Raw genomic sequence first — 16,190 nt, 5'->3', positions numbered from 1 at the left:
TGTCTATCACAAATTCACTTTCAGTCTTTATTGAGAAGGTTGCAAGAGCATTTCTACAGTCTAAAGCACTGGAAAATATTGTTCCCTGTGCCAAAGAAGGATCATCTCTATTGTATTGCACATCTGGTCTTTCCTCATCAGATGTTTCAGAGTATCCCATGTCCCTGTCCTCCTCCTCATCTTCACCTACCTCAGCAAACATGCCTTTAGGGGGTGGAACATAATCTTCCCCCTCATCATCTTTCTCCTTGCCCTTCTTCCTTGTTACAAACTGTGGAAACAACTTTTCATCCTCATCATCACTTGGCCAATCATCTGGTAGTCCCTCTTCAGTATAGGGGTCAACTGAATCTCTACTCTGAGAGGGACCTGCATTCTTAGGAACTTCTACAGTAGGTGTTCCTGGTGCCTGCATGGAACTGCTGCTGCCTCTACTATGAGCATTTTTTTCCTGCCCCTTGATTGGCTGGTCCTACCTTTATCCCTAGACCTAGACTGAGATCTTGTTCCTCTGCTCTCTGGCTCTCCTCTCTTCCTTTGTATGACACTGATTTCTAGTTTAGCAGGGAAATAATCATGTATTGCAAACATGATACCAAGCTCATCATCACACTGGACAGGGACCCAAGCTGTTTTGTCCATGTCCCAGTACCTGAATTCCACTGCATCATATAGACCCCATGGATATTGAGCACATATGGCAGATCTAAACTGATTAAAAGTCCATTGATTGTCAGCAACAAAAGGAAAAGAGAATCCTGTATTGGTTGCTTTTGTGCCAGCTCTAGCTAGAAGTGTGGTTTCCATTCTACATTCCATCCCAACTGCTCTATCGGGGTCGATCCTACGATGACCATGGAAAACAGAGACAGATCCCAACGCCATGAGCACTATGAACTAGGTCAACAAATCCCAAATCGAACTACAAATGGCATGAGACTCCACGAGATTAGAAGAGAAACTTACCCCGCTGAAGCATGCTTCTGTGGTTGCGGTGTGCTCCCTCGTTCGCCGCCACCGCCGCCGCCGTAGTAGAGTGTCGCGCAGAGTCAAATCTGAAGCTCCACCATGGCTGCCATCAGGAGATCGAGCCTTGCGAGTTGGATCGAGTGAGCTAGGGTTAGGGTTACAGTGGGAGGCGATTTGGGGGAGAAAGAGAGAGCATGTGGCTCGGGCGAGAGAATGAGAGGGAGAGAGAGTGAACTGGTGACCTGGGCCCAGGTGTAAGGACGGAGGGGCAAAAATGTCAAAGAAACGGCTGCTTACGAGTCAAACAGCCTTGACTGGACGGAAACGGCACGGAAGGGCAATTCTATAAGGGAACATGACGGCGGAGGGGTATTTTTGAGCAGGCTTGCGAATTAGGGGCAAATGTGAGTAGTGGGTTCGAGTTAGGGATACAGATGTAAAAGACCCTAAATGAAAACGGAGGGAGTACACATTTGTTTTCTTAATTTGTAGTGAATTAATCATTTGTTGTAATTGTGAAATAAATATATTAGGCTACCGACTTCGAATGTAATGGTCTATACAATTCAATAGTTACAATCATTATTGAATTCCAAGATGTATACGAGGTCTATAGTACTTCACAATATGCTCAAACTCACATAATACCAATCAAATGAGAATCTGAATGCATTCCATAGTTATTACTTTGTAGGATGCAACAAAACCAACCATAAGTCTACATCATCCATTATAAAAGCAACATTTCAAACACATCCCAATGTGTGAATGAAACGTATAGAGAGAGCTTGCGAAGCTGGAGCAGATAGGGCGGTAAAGATTGTGTGTATGTGGACAAGACAGTAGGAGACAAACCTAACGAGAGAGAGAGAGAGTGTGTCGGTGTTCTGGGAACGGGGGTCCCCAGACTTGCCTGCCTGCAGCCCACGGCGTGCCTCCTCCGTCGGCCTAGTACGACCCATCTTCACTAGCAAACACTCAAGACCCTCGCGAGGGGCCAAGCCTTGGGAGGCGGACGACACAAGACCTCCTCAAGGGCAGCCCCGCTAGGCTGGCTCGCGAGGAGCGGAGAGATCAAGACGAGGGGCACCTCGTGAGGTTCCCCTGACGTGAGCCATGACAACCAAGGCCAGGCGGGTGCCAGGCGGGCGCCAGCGGGCGCAGAGCACCAGTTGCCTCTTTGGAGCTAAAGGAGCAGGCGCAGGGGAGGAGTCCTGAGGCATCAGGCAAAGGTTTCATTATCGGTGCAACAAGACCAAGACCAAGACCAGCACGATGGTAGGATGGAGGTCATCGCGGAGCCCACGACGGCGTCACCACTAGATCCTTTGGTAGGCGAAGACCACCTTTTGTCAGGACAACTTGTACTAGCTGTCCCCCTTCAAATTGGCCGTTGTGGAATCCCTTCCCGCCTAATATTTGGGAAGAGGACCAGGGCCTCTATAAATAGGACTAGCCATCACCATAGGGAGAGAGGGGATCCATTCCACCCTGATACGCACAAGCTCATCGACCTCAAGAACACATCTCCTCAGGAGGCTGTTCTTCCCTTGTACTTGTTCATCCTCAGCCTACAAGGCAATCCACCACACCACACTGGAGTAGGGTATTACACCACATCGGTGGCCCGAACCAGTATAAACTCTTGTGTCCCTTGTTCTTCGAGTTCGGCGAGCTAGGGTTTTAGATTGTTGCGAGAGCGTGAGGGGGAAGGAAAGATCTTTGTGCGCACCCCAGTGTTCGAACCTCATGGGTTTTGCCGAAACCCGAAATCCGACATTTGGCATGCCAGGTAGGGGTGTGCTGAAGCTTTCCCTTCATGGATCCACATTCAGCAACTCCATCACATCCATGTCAAATGCTCGCCGGGCTCGCGCCGAGCGCCGGGCCGCCCTGGCAGCTCGCATCGTCCAGACGGCGCCCGTTGGCGGACCTCCCCGCCATTCCCCATCACCTGTTGCCAACGCTTCTACTGGCCTGACGGCAAACGAGCAGCAAGTGTCATCGCTGCAGCCCTTTGTGCGACGGGACGGCCGCACTGCCACCCCGTCGCTGACTCCGGCCGGCTCATCGTCCCACGCTCATCGCGTGCCCATGGATGCGCAGGCCGCGTTGCTCATGGCATACGAGCTCCTGCGTTACCGCCCGGTCGACGACCTCTACGAGGACTGGCTGGACCGCATCGGCGAGCTCGTCAGCGCCGCTGGGGGTTCTCCTGCACCATCCCTCTTGCTGCCTTGCCCACCTCCAGCCGCGGGCGACGTAGCTCACAGAGCGCCTCCGCCGCCTCTGCATCAAGACGGCGCCCTCACGTCGAGACACGCGGCTCATGGAGTGCCCCTGCCTCCTCCGCACCAATACGGCGTCCTCTCCCCAAGACGCGTGGTCCCGCGGCGTGATCCGCCACGCCGTGTGCCCGCACACGAAGAAGGAAGCTGCCAGGAGGTCCCTTGACCGCAAGAAAACGCTCCTGCACTTCCCCGCACCACCACGTCAAGACCGCGCGCCGCCTCCGGTGGCGGTGCATAGGTACCAAGACCAGGCTCCACCACCACGACGGGCTCCGGTGACCACAACAGGCTACCGAGCCTTCACTCCCGAGTTGCACACCGTTGTTTGGCTAGGTAAGTTTATGCCGGATCTGCCTCCACGCTACGATGGCACCCCCGACCCTGCAGAGTTCCTGCAACTCTACGAGCTAAGCATCGAGGCAGCCAACAGAGACGAGAAAGTCATGGCGAACTAGTTCCCCATGGCTCTCAAGGATGTCGCTCGCTCATGGCTCCTGAACCTGCCCGCGGGGTCGATCTCCTCCTGGGGTGAGATGCGCGAGCATTTCGTCGCCAACTTCCAGGGCACTCGCGACCGCCCTCCAGCCGCGGGTGACCTGCGCCGCATCAAGCAACAGCCGGGAGAGACCCTGTAGAAGTACATCCAGCGCTTCAACATTGTTCTCCTCAGGATCCCCAAGGTGACGGACAAAGCCATCATCTCAGTGTTCTCCTATGGCGTCCGTGACGTTAAGATGAAGGAGGAGCTCGCCATCCATGAGGAGCTATGAACGGCTCTGGAGATGTTCAACATGGCGACCAAGTGCGCAAGAGCTGAGGAAGGGCGCCTCTCCCTCCTCGAGCTCCCTGCTGCCGACCTAGAAGAGAAGAAAGCCAAGGCCAATGACACGAAGCGCAAGGGAGTAGCCGTGCTCATGGCGGAGCCAGACATGAAGCGCGGTCGGGACCACCCCGAGTCATCCAAGAGCAGCCGTTCGTTCTGCGCCTTCCACAACATACACAACCACAACACCAAGGATTGTCAAGAGCTCAGGGCCATCCGAGATGGATGCTTCAATCGACGCCCCGAGCGCAATGGCCGGGGCTACGGCCGAGGAGGAGGACGAAGTGGAGGACACTGGGATGACCGTAGCCCCCGCCAGGAGTGGCGCAACCGGCCTCGTGAGGACCACTGGCAGGAACAGCCTCATGAGGGCGCCTGGAGAGACCAGCCTCGCGAGGACCGCCCTCATGCCAATCCTATCCTCCCTCCGCTTCCGCTGTCGATGTCAAAACCGGCGGATCTCGGGTAGGGGGTCCCGAACTGTGCATCTAAGGCGGATGGTAATAGGAGGCGGGGGACACAATGTTTACCCAGGTTCGGGCCCTCTCGATGGAGGTAATACCCTACTTCCTGCTTGATTGATCTTGATGATATGAGTATTACAAGAGTTGATCTACCACGAGATCATAGAGGCTAAACCCTACAAGCTAGCCTATGATTATGATTGTTCTTGTCCTACGGACTAAACCCTCTGGTTTATATAGACATCGGAGGGGGCTAGGGTTACACAGAGTCGGTTACAAGGGAGGAGATCTATATATCCGAATTGCTAAGCTTGCCTTCCACGCAAAGGAGAGTCCCACCCGGACACGGGACGAAGTCTTCAATCTTGTATCTTCATAATCCAATAGTCCGGCTGTTCGAGGACCCCCTAATACATGACTCCCTCAGTAGCCCCTAAACCAGGCTTCAATGACGATGAGTCCGGCGCGCAGATTGTCTTCGGCATTGCAAGGCGGGTTCTTCCTCCGAATACTCCATAGAAGATTTCGAACACAAGGATAGTGTCCGGCTCTGCAAAACAAATTCCACATACCATCGTAGAGAGTATAATATTTCCACAAATCTAATCTGCTGACAACTTTTCATAACGTGACATCACGCCATGGCCCGGTCATTATTCGAACCGTTTTTCTCAACCAGCTACTGCACATATTGCGAGGCGGTTTTCTTGGCACGTCTTGTCGAAGCAGAGATCGTGTCCCCTTATCACGGGATTCTCATCAATACGGGTGTGGGTAACCCAATCGCGCCTGCTGGTATGACTCCTCGATTTTAGGCAAGTTCCGAATGGACACGTGGAGGACGCTTGATATTCATCCTCTTTATAAAGGGGCCAAGGCCCGTCCTTTTCTTCTCGTGCTCGATCCTTCCCTTTCCCCACCTCGAATTCCAACACCCAAGGCTCAGGCTAAGTGCTTCAGACCTTCAATCATGTCCGGATCCATCCTTCAAGGCCAGTGGATGGCCTCTTCTGTCACAGCGGAGGACATCAAGAAGCTAAGAGAAGCCAGGTATCTGACCGCCGAAATTTCGCACAGGCTGCCTGCTCAAGGGCAGGTCATCCCCACTCCCGAACCCAACGAGAGTGTCATATTTGTTTCCCACTTCCTCCGAGGGCTAGGCTTCAGTCTTGATCCCTTTGTTAGAGGGCTTATGTTCTATTACGGGCTCGACTTCCATGATCTAGCTCCAGATTCCATCCTTCACATCTCGTCGTTTATCGTCGTGTGTGAGGCCTTCCTCGGCATCACCCTGCACTTCGGCTTACGGCTTAAGACCTTCAATGTGAAGCCGCAGATGATCGATGGGCGACATGTAGAATGCGGAGGTGCCATAATAAGTAAAGGCATCGATGCTCCATGGACAAAGGGTTCCTTCCCGTAGATGTCTGACTTATGGCAGCGGGAGTGGTTTTACATCACAGCTTCCCAAAGTACTAAGTGGGTAGCTGCCCCCGCCTTCCGTTTGGGCCCCCTGCCACAACTGGCGTCATGGGTCAACAAGGGGCTGGACTGGGGGCCAGTTAATGACGTGCCGACATTGCAGAGTCGCATCCGAGATCTCCTCAAGAGAGACGTCAGCCTTGTCAAGGTAATGCAAGTCATGCTAGTTTGTCGGGTCCTGCCATGCCAATGTCGACCTCTCCATATGTGGGAGTTCAACCCGGAAGGACCTCGAACTATTCATCAATTCTTCGGCCTGACGCTCGAAGGGATGTATGGATTGTTCTTCGGATACCGAATAAAGTGTCCAGACACCACCGAGGATGCGGGTCTAAACTGCAATCGTCCAGATACCCACATAAGTAATTCTGCGTCCGAACACGCCGTCTTTTCATTTGTCATAACATCATTCTAAAAAAATTGCTCTTGGCCAGGACTGGATAAGAAAGGCGAAGATGATCAGGTGTTCGGCCCCCCTTCCCGAAGACTCACCGGATCCTGTACTAGCCAGGATGCTTGAGGTCGCACCTTATCAAGTGCCATCCGGGGAAGATAAATGGAGGAATAAAGCAGCCAAAAGCGGGCCTCATGCATTACTCATCCAAACCGGTGGAATTAGTGTCTCCACGAAGGAGGATGACCGGGGATAAGAATCTAAAATTCCCTCTCCCCAAGGATAGAAGAGGAACGCCTTCGAAGACTTGGAAACGAGGGTTTCCAAGTGAGGGAAGAAACCTTCGCCAGGGGCCCCTGCCCCGGAGGGCATCCTTACCGCACAGTGCCCGCAAGGGGATCAACCCTCCACCGAGCTGTAAGTGGACCAGAGTACTTTTGGTAAATATATCCTACTTCATCTTCGAGGACAATAACCGAGACATGTGTCTTGTAGTTCGGATCATAGCCCTTCTCGACAGAGTTCGTCTTTGGGGGATCTTCTTCCGGAGATGACGGAGAGTGAAACGCCTCCCCTGTCTCCCCATCTCATGAGGCGGATGACCCCGAGGTGTCGTCATGGAGGATTTCTCCTGATCCGCCAAAGCCGGAAGGTAACCCTTCGGCCACCACCCAAAGTCCAGAGTATTCGGCTCCTAAGGGGAGCAACAGAAAGAGTCAGGGACTGTTCGGTGCACAACCAGACACACTGATGGGTCTTCTGGAGCAAGCGGCTATCTCAGAGGTGCATCGTACTTTAATGGGTACTGTGGTTGAAAGGATTTCATCCGCCAAAAGTGGGTTGCATGAAGCTTTTATGATCCTGCTGAAAGGCTTTGAGGTACGCAAAGTAATATATATATATATATATATATATATATATATATATTTGACGGTACCACACACGCTAGGTGTGCCCTGTACAGATAGTAGCCCCTGAGACTCTGGTTGCTGTCCAGAGGCAGCAAACAGAGGGGATCATAGTCCCAGGTAATGATCATGCTGATCACATGTGCAGGCGGCTGAGGGTCCGGTGGCTGGCCGGACTGGTGAGTTTGCCGAACTGAGGCGACAGCTTGATACGGCAGATGCCAACATCATGCTTGTGAACAAGCGGCTTGATGAGGCACAAGGTATGTATTCTCCAGTGGTCAATAGATATTAAGAGGAGCATGATGCTAGTATCCTTAACATGCTGTGACTGTAGATGGAGCTGCCGCCGTGGAGACCCTTCAGGCGGAGCTTGCCCGAGCCAAGGAAAAAGCCAGTAGAAGTGATGCGGCCGCCCTAAAGGCGATCGAAGAGTTAAGAGCCGAACGGGCTGCTCATCGCCAGAGCGAAGATAAAGTAGCCAAGATGGCTGTTGAGCTGAAGGATGCCGCCGCCCGGTATGAGCTTCTTGAAAAGGAAAGCCAAGCGAAAACGGCGGACCTGAAGAAAGCCATGGTAGCAACCAAGGAAACCCGCTCTAAAATCAGAGCGGCGAAGGAGGAGCTTCGTCAAGCCAGAGATATCACGGCTGGGAAGCCCTTTTTGTTGTGGACGAAGTTTGGAGATCCGAAGTATGCCCCTCTGGATCAATTATGGAGTGCCGCAGACGCGTACTTGGACTTGGCAACGAGTGCTGCTGATGCGACTGAGTTTTTCAAAGATCACAAAGATCACGAAGTGGAAAAGTTGTTCTGGTCGCAGTTCAGTGCTCCAACGCGTCCGCTGCTGTTAAATGAGCAAATGGCCGAGTGGGCTGAGCTCCATAGGTTGTCTGGGCTTGCCATGAGGTCTGTCGTGGATCATCTTTGGCTGGAAGGACCAAGGCCGAATAGTTATTTTGGTTTAGTGCAACGATTCCTAGGTGCTGTGCCGCATATCGACGCTGTAAAGAGGTCGGCATGCATAGAGGGTGCGCGGATGGCTCTTGCCCGTGTTAAGACATACTGGGCAGAGATGGATGCCACCGCTATTGCAACCCGGGGTCCGGCCGTAGGCCAGGTCTCGGCCGAGCACTATTTTGAAGAAGTCCTAGAAGGCGCTCGTTTAATAGAGGCTCAGTGCTCGAAGAGTATCATGTTCGAGTGACATGTATCCCAATTGTAAAAACAATGCTATTTGGATTATAAAGGCTGTGTTTATACTTTTGCCTGAAAGTATTATGATGCCTCCTGTGCGGCCGTTTATGTATGTATATAACCTGAAAGTTTGCAGTCGTCGGCTTCAGCCCCCACGCATATAATGCGGGGGTGTTCGGAAAAGCGCGTATTCACACTTGATCCAACGTCTTGGTCCATTAAGGAGGTGATAGCGCGGCGAACAAGGCAATCGGACTATATTGCTTTAACACTTTCACTTAGCCATAGGAGTTTGACAGTGGGGCTACTATATAGCCCCTGGTACTTCCGCGCTTATCCGAATACGGTGCGCGTACATACATGACCGGGAAACCGGTCCTTCGTTAATGCGGAGGAATCGCGAAGATTCCGCTGAGTCCTCGAGTGGTTGACCAGTCTCGCGCTTTATCATGACAGTCAGTTTTCGACTTTCTCTACTGAGGTGCTCATCCAGATGAACCAGGGCACAATCGCAGTAGTTCTCCCGGTGCCACCTTAGCCGATAGAGTGGAACATAAGGTAGCAAAACACGGGAGCCGGGCAAACCCAACTATTGACCAAAGACATGATTCGGAGCTGATGCATATAAGGCCAAACTCGCGACGCCGAACACTCCCTAAGGTATTCGGTCTTTACAACATGTACTGGGCTGAGTAACGCCCTCGATAATAAGCCTTGAATTTCCAGGTACGTGCATTAGTCAGACATGACAAAATGCCAATAACGCCAACATCCCTCTTGGTTATGTTGAGTATCCGGAGGGTGTGAAGCAACAAGAGACAGTAAAAAAGGTTTACACAGGGTCTTAATCTAAAAAGAAATCTTTGAACGGGGCCCTGCTGCACGTCTGCGCCTGTGTCTCCGTTGTGCCGTATCCTGGAAGGGTGTAGCACGATGATCATCTGTAAGAGAGAAAAGCCCAGGTGAAAGTTTTCGTGTGAAAAATTGGTTATTCTTAATAAACCATTAAAATTCAATCTAAATATGATCGAGATGAACTGTGGTCCTTTTTACATGTGGGAAGCCCCTAGCACCACCTATGGGGGTATATCCATCGACCCAGTCTTAGTATCTGAGCTGTTACAGCTAGTGGTGCACCGGACTTGTCTAGCCGTGTCCGCAGTCTTGACAACTGATCATTTATTCTGGTTGGAGAGGCCGTTCAGTGTTTGGCTGCTAAAGCCGCCACACATTCTTCCGCATGTAAGGAACACTCTATTTTTCCGCTAACTATGATGATGCCACGTGGACCGGGCATCTTAAGCTTGAGATAAGCGTAATGCGGTATTGCATTAAAACGAGCGAAGGCCGTTCTTCCAAGTAGTGCTTGATAGCTGCTTTAGAATGGAGCGATGTCGAAGGTTAAATTTTCACTTCGGAAGTTGTCGGGAGAACCGAATACAACCTCTAGTACTAGAGAGCCTGTGTAGCGGGCCTCTGGGCCTGGTATTACTCCTTTAAAGGTAGTATTGCTTTGGCTGATTCTTGTCGGGTTTATCCCCATTTTGCAGACTGTGTCCTGATATATCAGATTAAGACTACTGCTGCCGTCCATAAGGACTCGGGTGAAATGGTATCCGTCAATTATTGGGTCTAGTACCAAGGCAGCCGATCCTCCATGCCGGATACTACTCGGGTGATCCCTGCGATCAAAAGTGATCGGGCAGGCTGTCCAAGGGTTGAACTTGGGGGTGACGGGCTCCACGGCGCATGCGTCTCGGAGTGTGCGTTTGCTCCTCCTCTTCGTTACGTGAATCATATTCACTGTTTTGACCTCTGGTTGGAATTTTTTCTGTCCCCTAGTGTTTTGCTGGGGAGGCTCATCATCGTCTTCACTTGGTGTCTCCCTCCCCTTGTGATCGGTGTTTAGCTTGCCGGCCTGCTTGAAGACCCAGCATTCCCTGTTGGTGTGATTTACCGGTTTGCCGGAGGTGCCATGAATCTGGCATAATATATCTAGAATCTTGTTTAGGCTAGACGGTCCATCTCTGCTGCCTCTAATGGCTTTTTCCGTTGATCGGGTCGAGAGCCCCTGAATCCGGCATTTACCGCCGTGTTATCTGGGTTGTCTTCATTGTTTCGACGCTTGATTTTATTCGTCGTGGTTTCCCATTGCCATCCCTGACTTCAGATGTGCCTGGGTCGCTGGTGCCGCTACGCGCCAGCCAACTATCTTTGCCCGCGCAAAAGCGGGTCATAAGGCTTGTTAGGGCTGCCATTGTCCTCGGTTTTCCCTGGCCGAGGTGTCTGGCGAGCCATTCGTCCCGGACACTGTGTTTGAAAGCCGCTAAGGCTTTGGTATCCGGGCAGTCAACAATTTGATTCTTCTTAGTGAGGAATCTGTTCCAAAGCTTTCGGGTTGACTCTCCGACTGTTGAATTATATGACTTAAATCGTCTGCATCCGGAGGTCGGACATAGGTCCCTTGAAAATTAGCCCTAAAAGCATCCTCGAGCTCTTCCCAACTTCCAATTGAGTTTTCGGGGAGGCTCTTCAGCCAGTGACGAGCTGGTCCTTTCAACTTGAGGGGCAAGTATTTGATGGCATGGAGATCATCTCCACGAGCCATGTGGATATGAAGGATAAAGTCCTCAATCCAGACCCCAGGGTCTATCGTTCCGTCGTATGCCTCTATGTTCACGGGTTTGAATCCTTCTGGAAATTCGTGATCCAGAACCTCATCGATGAAGCATAGGGGGTGCGCGGCACCCGTGTATTTGGATGTATCATGGCATTCTGACGGTTGTAGTGTTCGGTTTTGATTCTATGCCAGAGCGCGCTTCCTAGATCTGTAGATGGACCTGATCATACCGGCTTTTTGGTGCAAGTCCTCACGTAAATCGTGTGCTGACTTATGTGCAACATCATTAGCCGCCCTATGACGGCCACGGGGTGGTCGATCTGGCTGATCGGCTGTTTTATTTTTCGGCTGTATAGGTTCTAAGCCTCATCATCGAATTCGGGCAGCAACTTGCGCTTTGGATAGCTCTTTGTGTGGCGGCTGCCACCGTACTTTTCTTCAGTGTCGAGCACTTTGTTCCATATACTGTTGAGTGTATTTTGCGCGGCCTTAAGCCTTTGCTTCTGCTTCTTCAGACTCCTCGCGGTGGCAATAAGCCTTCTGTGGAGGTCCTCTTGCTCCAAGTGCCTTTCCGGGATGATGTGTGCATTGTCGTCCGGACTGTTCTCCTCTCCGGAGACAGGTTGATGAGCTTTACCCTCAGTGTCGCCATGATGGGACATCGGCTCTATACTATGTTTGCCGTCCGCTGGTTCATCTTGCTCTGTCGCTGGGTCCATGTGGTCGTTGTTTGCTTTGGAGTCGACTGGGGTATTATTTTTTCTTGCGCTGTTATCGCTATTTTTGCCGAGGCGGGATTTGGAGCGGCGCCTACGTCGTCTCTTTGGTTGCTTCTCGAGGGGATTATCCTTCGGTGCATCCTTCCGTTCCTCGTCATTGTTTTCTTTGGGTGTATCCACCATGTATATATCGTGTAATGAAGTAGCTGTCCAGCGCCCTGTGGGCGGTGGTTCCTGTTCCTCTCCTGCATCGTCGTCCATACCGTCGATGTCTTTGGAGTCAAAATCAAGCATGTCGGTTAAGTCGTTGACAGTGGCTATTAACTGGGTGGTCGGTGGGGAACGAATTTCTTCGTCGTCCGCTTCCCACTCCAGCCGGACATAGTTCGGCCAAGGGCCTTCTGACAAGGAGAGAGACCTTAATGGATTCAACGCGTCGCCCAGGAGCGAGTGCTGAAAGATATCCACGGAGGAAAACTCCATAATCGGCGCCCAATCAGATTCGATAGGCACGGACGCAGGAGGTTCGGAGTCCGTGGCCGGGGACGAATCTAAGGGTCTGGCAACACAAGTCTCATAGGAGGTGAAGTCAGTACTCAGCTCTGTCGTTGCTGAGTGTGCGGCCTCCGTGGTGGGATCCATCCACCCGTCCTCGGACAGCGTGATCTGCTCTGGATCAAGGGCCGGAGTTGCCACAGGTGTGATCCCCCGAACACTGTCCAGCAGCAGAGCTAAGTCATGCTCGTCCTGGCTGTGCGGCGCACCCGACACGGGCTCGAATCCGTCGAAGATCAAGTCTCCGTGGATGTTGGCAGTATAGTTTAAGTTTCCAAACCTGACCTGACGGCCAGGGGCCTAGCTCTCGATCTGCTCTCGATGGCCAAGCGAGTTGGCCCGCAGTGCAAAGCCGCAGAATACGAAGATATGTCCAGGGAGAAAAACCTCACCCTGGATCACATCGTTGCCAATGATCGAAGGAGCCATCAAGCCTTAGGGTGACGACACGGTGGAACTCTCAATGAAATCACCAATGTTGGTGTCAAAACCGGTGGATCTCGGGTAGGGGGTCCCGAACTGTGCGTCTAAGGCGGATGGTAACAGGAGGCGGGGGACACAATGTTCACCCAGGTTCGGGCCCTCTCGATGGAGGTAATACCCTACTTCCTGCTTGATTGATCTTGATGATATGAGTATTACAAGAGTTGATCTACCACGAGATCGTAGAGGCTAAACCCTAGAAGCTAGCCTATGATTATGATTGTTCTTGTCCTACGGACTAAACCCTCTGGTTTATATAGACACCAGAGGGGGCTAGGGTTACACAGAGTCGGTTACAAGGGAGGAGATCTATATATCTGAATTGCTAAGCTTGCCTTCCACGCAAAGGAGAGTCCCACCCGGACACGGGACGAAGTCTTCAATCTTGTATCTTCATAATCCAACAGTCCGGCTGTCTGAGGACCCCCTAATCCAGGACTCCCTCAGCCGCCACCACCAAGAAGGAATCACGACCACCATCCGGACAAGGGGGCTAGGGGCTTCCAGGAGCCGCGCGCTATCGCCTGCATCTTGGGCGGTGCTCAGGCCCCAGTTTCCCAGCGCATCTTCAAGCAGTTTGCTCGCGAGGTGAATGCGACCCTCCCTAGGCTCAAGGCCACGCACCCGCTTAGGTGGTCCAAGTACGCCATCACTTTCAGCTCGGTGGACCAGCTCAAGTGTGCGACAACCGCCGGCATCCTCCCGATGCTCTGCTCACCCGTCATCAACAACGTCCAAGTCACCAAGACCCTCATCAACGGTGGCGCGGGGCTCAATGTCCTGTCCGTCGAGACGTTCGACAACCTCCAAGTGCCATATGACCAGCTGCAACCTACCAAGCCTTTCTTTGGAGTGACCGACGACTCCACCACCCCGATACGGCAGGTCCGCATCCCTGTCACCTTCGGCCAGCGCGACAACTACCGCACCGAGCTCATTGACTTCGACGTTGCCCACATCCGTCTGCCGTACAACTCCATCCTTGGGTATCCAGCATTGGCCAAGTTCATGGCCGTGACCCACCACGGCTACAACGTCCTCAAGTTGCCAGGAAGCGGCGGAATCATCATAGTACCGTATGAAGAAAGAGATGCGGTGTGCTCCCTGGAGCGCGCCATCCAAGCCGCAGCAGTCGAAGACCCTGACAGCGAGGGCACCCTGTACCCTCCTGAGGCCACCCCCAAGAAGAAGAAGAAGCAACTACTCCGTACAGGGCATCAGGAGAGCGGCGTCTCCAGCAACACCGCCTCAGGATTAGCGCCTGCACCTGGGGCGCCTCCCTCCCTCGCATAGGAAGGTGCGCCCGGCGCCCTCCTCGAGCAAGGTTCAGGGGCTCTCTTTTGGAGGGCCTCAGACCTGGCCAACATCATGAGGGAGGCGCTCGGGTACCACGTGGAGGCGTGCTTCGCTGCATGTTTCCCTCAAGAAGGCACAAGGCAAGGATGGCCAGGTGCTCAGGAGTTCATCACCCAGGCAGTCCACGGGCTATAGGAAGCAAGGACCATACGCGGCGACCGCTGCCCACCACCCGGTGCAGCTCCCCATCCTTGCAAGGACAGTGGGTTGCGCGCCCGCGTCGACATTCCAGGGCTCAATAGGTGTAACGCCCTCGATGCGGCTATATCTCCCACGTGTTGAAGCACGACTTAGAGGCATAACCGCATTGAAAGCAATGTCGCAAGTGAGGTAATCTTCACAACAACCCATGTAAAGAAATAAAGGGGAAAAGATACATAGCTGGCTTACACTCGCCACGTCACACAAATACATAGATAACATTACATTCATCCAAATACACTCAAGATCCGACTACGGAACCAAAATGAAGATAAAACCCCAAATGCAACATAGCCCCGATTGCCCGGACTGGGCACCACTACTGATCATCTGGGAAAGACACGTAGTAATGACGAGAGTCTTCATCGAACTCCCACTTGAGCTCGATAATATCATCTGGAACGGTATCATCAGTCCCCGCATCTGGTTTTGGAAGTACTCTGTGAGTCATGGGGACTCAGCAATCTCAAACCCTCGCGATCAAGACTATTTAATCTTATAGGTAAGGTAAAGGTATGATGTGGAGCTGCAGCAAGTGACTAGCATATATGGTGGCTAACATATTCGCAAAAGAGAGCGAGAAGAGAAGGCAAAAGCACGGTTCGAACAACTATGATCAAGAAGTGATCCTAGAACAACCTACATCAAACATACTCCAACACCGTGTTCACTTCCCGGACTCCGCCGAGAAGAGACCATCACGGTTACACACGCGGTTGGTGCATTTTAATTAAGTTAAGTTTAAGTCTTCTACAACTGGACATTAACAAATTCCCATCTGCCCATAACCGCGGGCACGACTTTCAAAAGTCCCTGCAGGGGAGTCCCAACTTAGCCCATCACAAGCTCTCATGGTCAACGAAGGATATTCCTTCTCCCAAGACATTCCGATCAGACTCGGCATCCCGGTTACAAGACATCCTCGACAATGGTAAAACAAGTCCAGCAACACTGCCCGAATGTGCTGACAAATCCCGATAGGAGCTGCACATATCTCGTTCTCAGGGCACACTCAGATGAGACTAGCTACGAGTAAAACCAACCCTCAAGTTTCCCCGAGGTGGCCCCGCAGGCAGCTCAGTTTGGACCAACACTCAGAGGAGCACTGGCCCCGGGGGGGGGGGGGGGGTTAAATAAAGATGACCCTTGAGTCCGCGGAACCCAAGGGAAAAAGAGACTAGGTGGCGAATGGTAAAACCAATGTTGGGCATTGCTGGAGGAGTTTTATTCAAGGCGAATTGTCAAGGGGTTCCCATTATAACCCAACCGTGTAAGGAAACAAAATCCGGGAACATAACACCGATATGACGGAAACTAGGGCGACAAGAGTGGAACAAAACACCAGGCATAAGGCCGAGCCTTCCACCCTTTACCAAGTATATAGAGGCATTAATTAAATAAGATATATTGTGATATCCCAACAAAATATCCATGTTCCAACAAGGAATAAACTCCAATCTTCACCTGCAACTAACAACACTATAAGAGGGGCTGAGCAAAGCGGTAACATAGCCAGACAATGGTTTGCTAGGACAAGGTAGGTTAGAGGCTTGGCTTAACAATATGGGAGGCATGATAAGCAAGTGGTAGGTATCGTAGCATAGGCATAGCAAAAGAGCGAGCAACTAGCAAGCAAAGATAGAAGTGATTTCGAGGGTATGGTCATCTTGCCTGAAATCCCGCAAGGAAGAACGAGTCCATGAAGAGGACAAACGGACATAGTCGAACG

The sequence above is a fragment of the Triticum aestivum genome, chromosome 3A (assembly GCF_018294505.1).
Source record: "Triticum aestivum cultivar Chinese Spring chromosome 3A, IWGSC CS RefSeq v2.1, whole genome shotgun sequence".
Lineage (NCBI taxonomy): Eukaryota > Viridiplantae > Streptophyta > Magnoliopsida > Poales > Poaceae > Triticum > Triticum aestivum.
This window is presented reverse-complemented; position numbering follows the sequence as displayed.